General features: G+C 42.5%; 1 protein-coding gene across 4 annotated transcripts in view; it reads right to left on the bottom strand.

Moving 5' to 3' along the window:
- The window catches only part of GARNL3 (GTPase activating Rap/RanGAP domain like 3), a 167,201-nt gene that overhangs the window by 126,238 nt on the left and 27,541 nt on the right, over nucleotides 1–13,422 (bottom strand). The gene's annotated exons all lie outside the window — the stretch shown is intronic.

Below are 13,422 nucleotides of genomic sequence, written 5' to 3'. Positions count from 1 at the left end.
CCACCCCCTGCCCCCCTTTAATTTAGGATTTTTATGTGGCAATATGAAAAAAGACCAGAACTAACAGAAAATCTAATGTCCAAGTATATTCAGCTTTTTACATAGCAGCAGCTACCCACCCCCCAAAAAGGCTTAAATCAGATTTCAAAAATCACATGTTGTTGAAGAGTAATTAAAACAAGGGCAAAATTGTTACTACGTCTTCATCCTGAATACACAGTTGCACACTCAAAAGGCACAAATCTTATTAGTATATTTAGCATCCAAGCAATACTCATGAAACCACATGGGATCCACAAAATACAAACAGTTTTAATAAGTTTGATTCTAATATGTCATGCAAATAACTCTACGATAACAGAAAATAAAATTATATAGGAATAACATGTTTACTATATTCAAAACATTTGGGATCTAACATGCAAAGAAAGGTGCATTTAGTACCTTTTCATCCTTCCTTAAAAGGTGGGTTGCATTTTCTAAATTACAGCCCTCTTGGCACATGCAGAAAGAGACTGACTCTGATGTTTAGCAACCAGAGAACTGACTCTCTGCCAGGACACTGTTTGACAGGCTCCAAGAAAGACAGCATGAGAGAAATGAGATTAGAGAGTCTAATGGTATTCTGCTTCCACCATTTCACAGAGATGGCTGAATTAATCTTATATGAGAAATTTAACCTTTTGTAGTCCTCCCTCTCTTAGCTGAAAATGGGCAACACATCAATGCATGCAGTTTGAAAGTGTTCCAGATATTACCCAGGCTACATTCTTGCTTCTAGTGATATGATTTTCTACCCAAAAATCTCCAAAAAAGAATAAAAACCTTCCCTCCGTGGTCTATTCCAATCTGTATTAAACATGTCCTCTATGCCCATTTTCTTAGCTCATTTTGAAAACCTTCCTGGAGGCTACTGCCATTGCCCTACATATCAGTTACCGAGCCCGCATCACTGGCCGCTCCAGTGAGAGGAGTGCCGATGGACTTGGACAGAGATCGGGCACACAGCGGATGCCCAATGGCTGTTGACTAAATGCTATGTCTGCCCAGAGCTCAACCCGCTACTTCAATTTCAGCCAGGCCCACTAGGAAATCAACAGCAACAGCTTCTAACATGAATAGCCAATAACATGAAAAAAGCAAGGATGTGGAGCACTGGGTCCTCCCTGTGCTGCCATCAGCTCTGCTGAGGGGGTTCTGAGACACGGTGCCAATTCCCTAACTTTACCAGCAGCCAGACACAAACACATAACCCTACATCCTAGACCCACCACCTTCCTTAGATGCCTCACAGAAGGAAAACAACGTCCTAAGAAAACAACCAGGGAGTGAGCTATAAAGAGAATGTCCACTATGTGTTGCCCTCCCTTCCCTCATATTACATTTCATTCAATATACCGCAGAGGGATGCTTGCTAATAGTGGGAACCAGGCTGACTTATATGGGCTGCATTTCTTGGGTTGTAGGAGGCATTCAAACCAGCCAAGTTAAAAAGACCTAGCCACTTCCCTCTTCCTTTCCCAGGCTCTCTGGCCTCTAGGCCTCCAGCACAAGGGTTAGGAGTAGAGTGGCTCGCCCAGAGCTCCAGGGGGAGCTTTGTTCTCCTCCTAAGGCCCCAGTGTCTGGCCTACTGCCTGGCACATAGTGGACATGCAGTAAATGCTTACTGCATTAATGAAGGTATTTGTGTATCTTTTGAATCATACTAGCTAATGCCTGACAGCACCTCTTCTATCAGGGCAGGCTGCCCACTGCCACCCCCACTAATGAGTCATTATTATTCCCTGCTGGCCATTATTCCCTCAGTCCAGAGTCCTGGCCTACAAGGCAGCCACTGCTATGTGCATGCCAAAACCTGTTCTCCTTTTGTCTTGGGCTTGGACTACCTTTCCCAGCCCCTCTTGCAGGATGTGTGGCCATGCGACTGAGCTCTGGCCAAGACAATATAGGCCAAAGTGATGGATATGCATCACTTCCAGCACATTCTCTGAAATGTGCCTGATCTCCTAGCCTGTGGCCAGCTGGACAGAGAGGCTGTAGAGACCTGGAGGAGAGCAGAGCTTCAAGATGGAAAAACATGGGTCTCTGACTGACCACAGGGAAGACCACACCATGAAGAACGTCTGTATGGAAGGCTACACCACAAAAAACATCTGTACTAGAATATGACGTGAGCAAAATGTAAACATTTATTTGTGTTAATCAGGTAGAATTTGAGTCTACTAGTTAAAGCTGCCGTTTTACCTGAACTAATACAGAAGTAGGTATCTTGCAGTGGGGTGCCGCAATAGCAGCAACCTAAAGTAGTAGGCAGGCAGCAGCCAGTGAGGAAATGGATCTCAGAGGCTGGAAAGATAGAAATCTATATTAGATGATAGCAAAATATTTGGTAAAACTTACACCTGCAGTCATTCAGAAGGTGGACCATGTACTCAGCAAGCCTGCAGCTCTAGGGAAAGTGGCTAGAAACAATCAGAGTGAAGTTGAGCACTGGCTCCTCTTGGCTGAACTTAGCAAGGTTCTTCACAACGAAGAGACAATCCCAGGAAAGAATTGGAGGGGTTTCAAGCAAAGATAGACGAAAACAGAATGAATCTAGAGACCAAACGCCTCATGGACTTGAGAAATCAGTTTCTGGATCCCAAACAATAACAGCTCTGGCCAAAGAAATATGGGTAGAAATGAGGGGCACCTCTACCAGACCCAGCCCATAAAAACTTCCCATGAATGTCGGGCGTGGTGGCTCACGCCTGTAATCCCAGCACTTTGGGAGGCCGAAGGGGGCGGATCACCTGAGGTCGGGAATTCGAGACCAGCATGACCAACATGGAGAAACCTTGTCTCTACTAAAAAAAATACAAAATTAGCCAGGCATGGTGGCGCATGCCTGTAATCCCAGCTACTTGGGAGGCTGAGGCAGGAGAATCACTTGAACCTGGGAGGCAGAGGTTGCAGTGAGCTGAGATTGTGCCACTGCACTCCAGCCTGGGCAACAAGAGCAAAACTCCATCTCAAAAACAACAACAACAACAACAAAAAACCTTCCCATGAATAAACCTTGGTCTCTTTCCTCATCTGCCAGCTGCATGGAGAGGACTCTGCGGCCCAAGAGGGATACAGCCACAATATGAAGGGGCCTGGATCTTAAATGACCACATAGAAGATTTTTTTTTTTTTTTTTTTTTTTTTTTTTTGAGACAGAGTTTCGCTCTTGTTGCCCAGGCTGGAGTGCAATGGTGCAGTCTCAGCTCACTGCAACCTCCACCTCCTGGGTTCAAGCAATTCTCATGCCTCAGCCTCCCAAGTAGCTGGGATTACAGGTGCCCGCCACCACGCCCAGCTAATCTTTGTATTTTTAGTAGAGATGGGGTTTCACCATGCTGGCCAGGCTAGTCTCGAACTCCTGACCTCAGGTGATCCACCTGCCTTGACCTCCCAAAGTGCTGGGATTACGGGCATGAGCCACCGCGCCCGGCCCACATAGAAGATTCTAACCAGGAGTAGCCTCACTGGGCTCTGATATGAGTGAGCAATAACTTTTATTGCCTTAAGTCACTAGGATTCAGGGTTTATCTGTTACATTAGGCAATTTTATCTTAGTTGATATAGCTCTCCATAGGTAATAGAAAGTAGTGTAAGAATAAGTTCCACAAACAGGGGTTGTCAGAGGGCTGGTGGGCCAGGATGACTCTAGATCAAGGGTTGGCAAACTACAGCCCAATTCAGCCCACTGCTTGTTTTTGAAAGCAAAGTTTTATTGGAGCATAGCCATGCCCAGTGGTTATGAACTGTCTATGGCTGCTTTTGGATTACAACAGTAGAGTTGAATTGCTCCAACAGAGACCCATATGGCCCACAAAGCCCAAATTATTTACGAACTGACCCTTTAAAGAAAAAGTTTGCCAATCCCTGTAGTATGGTCTCCCGAATCCCTACTGTTGGTTTTAGGCCTACCCAGAAACTGATTAGTGTGTCAGTGAAAAAAATTCTGACACCATGTCAGAGGACATGTTCCTCAGACTTTAGAGTCTGAGCTTTGCAAAAATGCAGATTCCCTGGCCCTATTCCGAGAGGTTGTAAGTCAGTTAATCCGTGATTTTAACAAGCAGCCAGGGGAATTCTGATGCAGGTGGTCCACAAACAATGCTTTGAAACATACTCCTTTTCCAGATGACTCAGGTATCCTGGGAAACCTGTTAACCATTTTGTAGCACTCTTTATAAGGAAGGACAAGGCTAACTTAATACAGGTTTCTATCCATGGGAGGAGATGCAATGTAGTCCCTCAGAGCACGCACTTCAGTCACAGATATGGGTTCTCAGCCTCTCTGGGCATTAGTTCCTTCATCTGTACAATGCAATTGAAAATATCATCTACTTAGCAGGGTTATAAAGAATAAACAAGAAAAAGCAGAAAAAGGTTCTAAGCACAATGTCTGTTGCCCAGGCTAGAGTGCAGTGGTGTAATCATAGCTCACTGCAGGCTTGAACTCCTGGGTTTAAGCGATCCTCCTACCTTAGCCTCTTGAGTAGATGGGACTACATGCCTGGTTAATTAAAAAAAAATTTTTTTTTTGTAGAGATGGGGGGGTCTCACAATGTTTCCATGGCTGGTCTCAAACTCTGGCCTCAAGTGATCCTCCCACCTCAGTTTTCCAAAGTGCTGGGATTATACGTATGAGCCACCACATCCAGCCAGCTCTTATTAGTAATATGAATGCCTCTCAGGTTTTTAGAAAGGGACCTGGAAAGTTGGCATAAATGATTACTAAACTTTAAAATAATTTTAAATAAAATGCTTTGCCTTTTATCCCAAGGTAGCAGTAAGGGAGACCCAGGGCCAAGCAACAGGCTTCCCAGGGCGGCGCTGAGGATGGCATCATGCTTCAGCACTACATCTCCCCCCTAAAAGCATTGGCCTAGCAGTTTGACCTCACCTAGAAAATACCTGGGACCCCCTGTTGTCATGACAAGGGGAAGAGACTTTGAAACCTGGCTAGAGGAAGTGACCTGAACAAGGCAAGTACCAAAAAGAACTTTAAGTTTCCCACAGGCAACGTGGTCCAGGCTCTAAATATAAACCCTTCTGCTTTGGCAATTTAACATGTGAGGATGCTGAATCACACTTCGCAGGCATGAACAGAGCTGAGGACCTCCATGTTAAATCTCTAAATATGGCCTGGGATGAGAGCAAAGATTTCCAGCTCCACGTAGAAGCTAGACAGATTTCCATGATGTAAGTCACATTCCTGGAAAGCAGGACAACCTCCTCCAAAGAGTCAAGAGTTGTTAAAACTGATAAGGAAAGAAAAGGAGTCAGCCAGCCCCCTAGGGGAAGCCAAACTCAGAGATCTAGGTTATCACTCAACTGACACTGAGATTAGTGCTGACCTCACCACAGACCCCACAAGGCCAGGCCTCAGCAGTGGCCAGGCCTGGTGGAAGAGTTAAGAGCAACAGTGACAAGGGAGACTCTTCCTAGATCAGTAGAGAGAATTTGTGAGAAGTAACAGGCAGCTGTTCAGAAGCCTACCAACAGTCAGGAGCTCTAGGAAAAGGCCTCAGCCCCTGCTCCACGATAGGCAGACAGTAAGAAACAGATGGAAGGGATTCTCTTTATTGAGGGACAGAGAAGCTAAACCATGTGCCAGACTGTAGTTTTAGGCTTGTAGGGAGCCCAGGGCCTCCTAACAACAGGTGCTAGAATAGCTTCTTGCACAGAAGGGACCAGCTGTCTCTCCTCCTGAAGATAAGTAAAGTGCCACAGAAAAGCAGGGATGCAATGACATTAATTTCTTTTCTTTTTGTCTTTTGAGACAGGGTCTCACTCTTTGGCCCAGGCTGGAGTGCAGTGGCAGCATCACAGTTCACTGCAGCCTCGAACTCCCAGGTTCAAGCAATCCTCCCACCTTAGCCTCTCAAGTAGCTGGGACTACAGGCACACACCACCACACCCAGATAATTTTCATATTTTTGTAGAGATAGGATTTTGCCATGCTGTCCAGGTTGGTCTCAAACTCCTGGGCTCAAGCAATCCATCTGCTTCGGCCTCCCAAAGTGGTGGGATTACAGGCATGAGCCACTGCACCTGGCCCACATTAACTTCTAATAATGAAATGGAACAATTCTGTCCCTTGAAGGCCTTTGAGACATACGAAGTAGGAAGTAAGCAGAAAGATTTCCAAAACAAAAGGGGACCCAGGAAATCAGGGCACTTTGATTCTTCTGACTCTCCAGACAGCTCCCTGCTCCCCTGTTGTGTTTCTGGGGGTACAATACCATGTGTTCCTCGTACCAGGATCTTAAGTTTACCATCCCTTAGCAAGATCCACCAACCATAAAGTGGTTAGATACTCCTGGATTTGAATTTCGGCTCCATCACACATGACCACCGTGACCTCAGACAAGTTACTTATCCTCCCTGAGCCTGTTTCCTCATTGCAACAGGGGATTAAAACAATATCTGTCTCCATGGGAGGACTGAAAGAGATCATATGGCACACAGTAGCCACTAAATAAATGCTAGTTATTCTAACTGTCATGGATCTTACCTGTCTTGGCCATCACCATGCCCTGAGGTACCTTATAGAGTTCCTGGTTCATAACAGGCCACTTGATAAATATTTGTTGAATAAATTAATTGTGAATAAATTACTACATTTGCTCTACTTGAACACAGGTGGGTTTCTTTCCCTTTCTCTTCTCCCTGCACCCCCCAACAACTGCCAGTATACATTCTCAGACATACTTTCAAGTACATTTGAAGTTATTGTTTACCATTTTTCAGTCATCTTTCTCATTCTAGTTCTCTTTTCTCTAATTCTGGAAAGCACACCTCCTACAGAATCGGTGTGTCCACTAAGTTTCTGATGCAGACATGTGCCCCTGAAATTTATGTGGTTCACTAGCATTAATAAAGACTTGTGGCAATTCACTGCAAGATTCCTTTCAATAATGATCTCTATCAGTGCCTTTACTATCATATCTCTAAAATAAAAAATAGTAACCATACCAAATGCTGGCAAGGAAGTGGAGAAGCTGGACCAGTCATCCATTGCAAGTGGGACTATAAAATTCTAAGCTAAGCCTCTTCAGAAAACAGTTTGGCAGTTTCTTATAAGTGAAATATGCAGTTACCATGTGACCCAGCAATTGCACTCTTGGGCATTTATCCCAGAAAAATGAAAATGTATGGTCAACACCCTGCACAAAAATGTTCAAAACAGCTTTATTGATAACAGCCAAAAACTGGAAACCACTTAGATGTCCTTCAAAGGGCAAACAGTCAAACAAACTGTGGTACATCCACACCACAGAATATTACTGAGCAATTAAAAGGAACAAACTACTGATGTATGCAACAACTTGGATTAATCTCCAGGGAATTATGCTGAATGGAAAATGTCAACCCTAAAAGGTTACAAATTGTATGATTCATTCTTGAAATGACCAAATTATAGAGGGAGGATGGAGGGAGGTGTGGTTATAAAAGGGCAACATGAGAGAGCCCTTGGGGATGGAACTGTTCTGTATCTTGTCTGTGAATACAGGTAAATACAGGAACCTACACATGTAATAAAACTGCATGTAAAACTGGGCAAATCTAAACATCAGTGGATTGTATCAACATCAATTTCCTGCTTGCAATACAGTACTATAGTTACTATAGTTACACAAGATGCTGCCCCTGGGGGAAACCTGGTAAAGGGTACATGAGATATCTCTGTGTTATTTCTTACTACTGCACATGAATCTATAATTATCTCAAAATAAAAAGTTTAATTTAAAATACCGTATCTGAGTGAAAATTCTTTCACTCACTTAATAAACGGTTACTGAGTACCTACAAGGTACCAGGCACTGTGCCAGGTGCTGAACCTGAGATATGTGGTCCCTGCTCTCATAGAGCTTACAGTGCAGTGGGAAAGAAAGACACAAAGTACACAGGACTTCACAGGAACAAAAATATTGTGCAAGCAAAGCACAATATGTATATAGCAAATCTGGCAAACTGTAAAACAGCCTCTTTTTATCCCCTTCGTCAGTAGCATATGCAGTCTTCGGGTGTGGGTGCCCACAGCAGAAGCCGGGGAGGTCTGTCACACTCTTCTCAGCTCAAGACCCATCATCCAGAAACCTGGGAAACATTACTAAGTGGTTCCTGTGAAGTACGATGTTTTGCACACCTGCTCCCTCCTTTCTTAATTCTTCAGTGACAGCAACCTTGGCTTCTCTTTTCCTGTAAGGTCAAGACTTGAGGGTTTTCCAGCCCAGAGTATAATTTAGTTTGGGAAACATCACTCCATGTGGGATCTATAAATGCATGACCAAATTGTATTAAACGGAAACTTAATATAAGGAAAATAATTCAGTAGGCAACATATGTTGTGGCATACCTCCCTTAACCACCTGCAGAGCTACTTCTTTGGGGAAATCCCTTGAAAGTCTATCTCTCCAGGTTCATAAGGTTTCCTTGCTGGGATTCACAAGATCTGCCCCCAGCTGTGCCCAGACCTTGAAGGGATGCCTACTATTTGGAACAGGTGTTTCTGCAGTCCCTAGGTAGCGAGATTCCTAGAGAACACCAAGGTCATTGTGATTCTGCTGCTCAGTGTGGTCTTTTGATATGAGCTGGTGAGAAATGCAATGTCCCAGGACCCACCCCAGACCTAAGAAACAGAATCAGCATTTTAACAAGATTTCCCTGGGATTCATATGCACATTGAAATCTGAGAAGCACTGATTCTACATCTTGGTTCTCAAGCCTAGCTGTGTATCAGAATCACCTGGAATTTTGTCTCTAACTTGTTTTATTATCAAATATTTCAAGGTACAGAATAATGAAGAATAATATAATGAACATTACAGATATACTTAAAACCCCTGTGTACCTCTTCCTGACCCAATTTACATCTCTCCCTCCCCTGAAACAATCACTAATTGGGCTTATACTGCCTGCTTATAGTTTTATATTTATACTATGTACTTACTCATTTCCAATATACTGCATTGTTTAGCATGTTTTAAAAATTTACACAAGTAAATACTATACCATGCATATCTTCCTGCAACTAGCTCATCTGGCTGAACAATTTGCTCTTGAGATTTGTTCATGGTGATGCCTGTAGCTCTAACCCACCCACTTTAGCTGCTATATGATATCCTGCTGCATCAATATCCTCCATTCTCCTATTGTTGGACATTTTGGTTGTTTCCAATGTTTAAACAATGCTGTAATGAACATCCTTTTACATGCCACCTTGAATACCAGTGCAATCATATCCCTAGATTCCATACCCAGGAGTGAAGCTGCAAGGTCATGATGTGTGCACTCTTATTTTTTCTACATAGTGTCACATTTGCTTTCCAAAGTGAGTACGCCAATTTACCCTCTCATGAGCAGCATATGCATTCTAGTTGCTCCACAGTCTAACTAACACTTGGGATTGTCAGGTATTAGTTTTTGCCAGTCTGAAGAGTATGAAATGGTGTCTCACTGAGGTACGGCTTTAATTTGCATTCCTCTGATAGCTCAAGAGCTTGAACATCTTTTTCTTTGCTTATTGGCCTTTTGGGCTACCTTTTCCATGATTTGCCTATTCCAAATCTTTTGCCCCCCTCCTTTTCTGTATGTTATTGGTGTTTTTCCAATTAATTGGTAGATTTTTTTTTTTTTTTTTGAGACAGAATCTCGCTCTGTCACCCAGGCTGGAGTGCAGTGGCGCGATCTTGGCTCATTGTAACCTCCACCTCCCGGGTTCAAGCGATTTTCCTGCCTCAGCCTCCTGAGTGGCTGGGATTACAAGCATGTGCCACCACATCTGGTTAATTTTTGTATTTTTAGTAGAGACGGGGTTTCACCATGTTGGCCAGGCTGGTCTCAAACTCCTGATCTCAAGTGATCCGCCTGCCTCGGCCTCCCAAAGTGCTGGGATTACAGGCGTGAGAATTGGTAGATATTATTTGTATATTCTGAATACCAACTCATTTTTTGTTAACAAATTACAGATGTCTTCTTCCAGATAGGTGTTTTTCTTTTTAAATTTTGTTTCTGATATCTTTGATCATGCATACGTTTTCAAATTCTAATGCAGACATTTTCAATCTTTTCCTTTATGGTCTTTGTTTTTCTGACTTAAGAAATCCTTCACCATCATGATTTCCTAAAGAGTCTCTATTGTTCCATGCAAAAGTTTCAAAGTTTGCTTTATAATTTTTTTCATCTAAATAAGTAAATGTCCAGTTCCTACCCCAGACCTCCTCAATTAGAATCTTCAGGAATGGGATCCAAGCACCTACATTTTAAACTAAAATACATTTAATAGGTGATTTTGTTACAGTTACCCTGAGAGACGCTGACCAACTCATTTCCCACCCACCAGATGCCAATGAAAGGTATCTTCTCTACAAAATCCCATGAAGCCATCTCATCTCTGTCTCTTTCACTGGGTTAGAAGAGACTTCAGAGACTTCCAGGTCCAGAGACTTAAGGACCTTCTAGTGTCTAATCTTTTATCTGCAGTTGTGTATCCTTTACCAGATACTTGAAAAATAGCCATCCAGTCTCTACTTGCACACTCTCAGTGATAAGAAACACCCCCACAACCCAGGTCCTCCCTTCTTCCTGTTAAACAGATTTTTCTATATTGAGTTGAAATCCATCACACCTTTATCTCCACCAGCTGGTCCTACACCTACACCCTTCATCTTTTCTTAACTTCCTCACCATTACTCCTACACCCCCAACCACCTGCCTAGTCTGGCACCACTCCCCGCTCAGCACTCCAGCCATACTGCCTTTCTCCTATTCCCTTCTATTTGCTGAGCTGCCCTTAGCACCTAGAATGCTCCCTCCAAACTCCTCCTTCTTCCTGACTCTCCCTCCCAAACTAGGAATTACAGAGTGGGAATCTGATTAACACCCGCCTCCCCACCTACAATTTAAGCTTCACAATGGGTTCCCTGTTTTCAGTACTGAGCCTAAGCACCTAACATACTATCTGGTACAGACTTAGTTCTTAGTAGGGTTTTGTTAAATGAAAGAGTGAATGAATGCAAGCAAGCCAGCCAGTCCTTTGGGGCCATATAAAACAAGTTAAAATCACTTGTATAGGAAAGCCCTTCAAATATCTCAAATATTTGAGGAGAGCCATCATGCCCCCTTGGTTTTTTTCCTTCTGTAAAGGAGGCTGGGAGTAACAGGGGAGGGTGAGGCTAGCCATACTGGGGAAGTGTCTAAAGAAGGGACAGGGCAAACACACAGACCAGTTCATAACTTTCTGTAGGGTCAAGCCCATGAGACAATCCCTCGGCTCACAATTCCACTAACAGCTGAAGTGAACTGCCTTATACAGCATATTCATGAAATTTGTCTTTGAGTCAGACATAAAAATGCTATAAATGTTGCCTCAGGTTCATCTCAAAAAATTCATTTCAGGGGTTAATACAATGCCACTAATATAAGTGAACAAAGAAAATACTGTGGGAGCAATCACAATGACTAAATTGTGACATGGCTCACTAGCTGTCAGTTCACGATGACATTCCCCATGTCTAGAGATTGATGTTTCTCAATAAATAGATAATGCAATTAAGTGGAACTGACTGACACCATAACATTAAAAAATCAATCAGCTACAACTGTCAAAATTCATCCCACTGTATATTTAAGATATCTGCATTTTATTGCATGTAAATTATAGCTCAACAAAAAATTCCAAAACAAAGATCACATACAGAAAATATGAACTCTGAACTTAAATACATGTGTAGAGAAATTATACGTGCATAAATGTTGCTTGGTATCTACTTAGCCCTGTCTGAGTCACCACTAACTCACTGCTTGATCTTAGGCAATAAACATCGCCTTCATGGACCTCAGTTCCTACACTATATAATGGGGTTTGATGGTTTGATTAATGAATTAACTCAACAAATATTTATCATCATAGTGCCTTCCCATTGGATTTAATGAAAAAAGACGTATGAAGCACTTATTGTGGTGTCCAGTTTACACAATAAATATTTGAATAAACAGGCTGTGTATTCATGCTTCTCATCAACAACAGAGAAGAAAAAAGGTCTCTGTAGATGGCTAGGGGCAAGCCAGAATTTGCTGTACTCTACAATTTTGTTGCTTTAGGGACATAACCATGAGGGAAGAAAAATTTTTCCTCTACCCTCTTAGTTCTTTCCCTGAGGCCTGCAAATTTAACTGGAAAAAGACAGATTGACAGGAGAAAAAGTATACAAGTGTTATGTTTAATTTTACATGCAGGAAGGTTCCACAGAAAACAAATAAAAATCCAAAAAGGCACTTACACTGGGGGGCTTATATACTATTTTGACAAAGGGTGATAAACTGTGGGGAAATGACTAGACAAAGGAAAAAGGGTTTGGGGTTTCTAGGGCTGGTAACTTACTGGAAGGTATATGTGGGGGAAACCAACGGTAGTTAAAGGTTATTTAGTGGGGTTTGTCTCATCTCTATCTCCATCTCTGGTGATAAGTGTTGTTCTCCTCTTGGTGCAGTTAAGGGGAGGGGTATCTTCACAAGGGGAAATTTATGCCCTGCTCTTAGGCAGATAGAAAAAGGGCAGAGAGTTCTTCCTGTGTCTGCTTTTTTTCAACTGCCTTCAGCTCAAAATAATCCTTTTGCCAAAGTGGTGTATTTTGGGGTGGCATATTCTGATCCCTTTCATTGCCAATACCGATACGTGAGAAATTCTTAGTCTCAAACATAAAAATAAATGCTGTGGAACTGACATGAATTTTGCCTTAACGGATTGGGAGGCACAGAGCTACTTTTCAAATGGTCTGTATATTGTATTCCAAATTTCTGGACCAATTTAGGTCCACTCCACGTTATCTGTGCTCTGTTTTTCTTCAGGCACATTCAGACCACATAGTGGAAGAAAAGCAACTTACTCTGTGCTTTTAAGGTCAAACTATATTTTTGAAAGATTTTCTAAAATGTTTACTTCACTAAGCTGCTCTGATTCTGAGATACTCTCCTGAAAAAAAAAAAAACTATGAAATCAATGGTGATTGAGAGTGATGAGGGAAGGGGGGATGTTCTTCAAAGAAAGCAAAATAATAGATAAGCCAAACTCACGGAAATATAGGAAGCAAAAGTATTTGAACTAAGAACATTTATTACTATAGGAGATGACAAGAAAACAACCAACCTGTTTCTAAGGACAAAATTAGATTTATAAAAATGAGTGCTGGCTAAGGTGAATTTAGGGCAGGGCAGCCCAAACAATTGCCTTTTGCCTCCTAAAAGCACTGATTAAAAATAGTAATACTATCTAATCCCTATTTATAGTGTGCCCTTATGGTGTGCTGTACTGTACTTTGAGATGAGGTTAGCACCAAAAATGGGTTACTGGTCCTTGAGGAACATGAAAGTTGAAAGACCCGA

The sequence above is a fragment of the Pongo pygmaeus genome, chromosome 13 (genome assembly GCF_028885625.2).
Source record: "Pongo pygmaeus isolate AG05252 chromosome 13, NHGRI_mPonPyg2-v2.0_pri, whole genome shotgun sequence".
Lineage (NCBI taxonomy): Eukaryota > Metazoa > Chordata > Mammalia > Primates > Hominidae > Pongo > Pongo pygmaeus.
The sequence above is the reverse complement of the archived record's forward strand: the minus strand, read 5'-3'. Positions and strand labels throughout refer to the sequence as shown.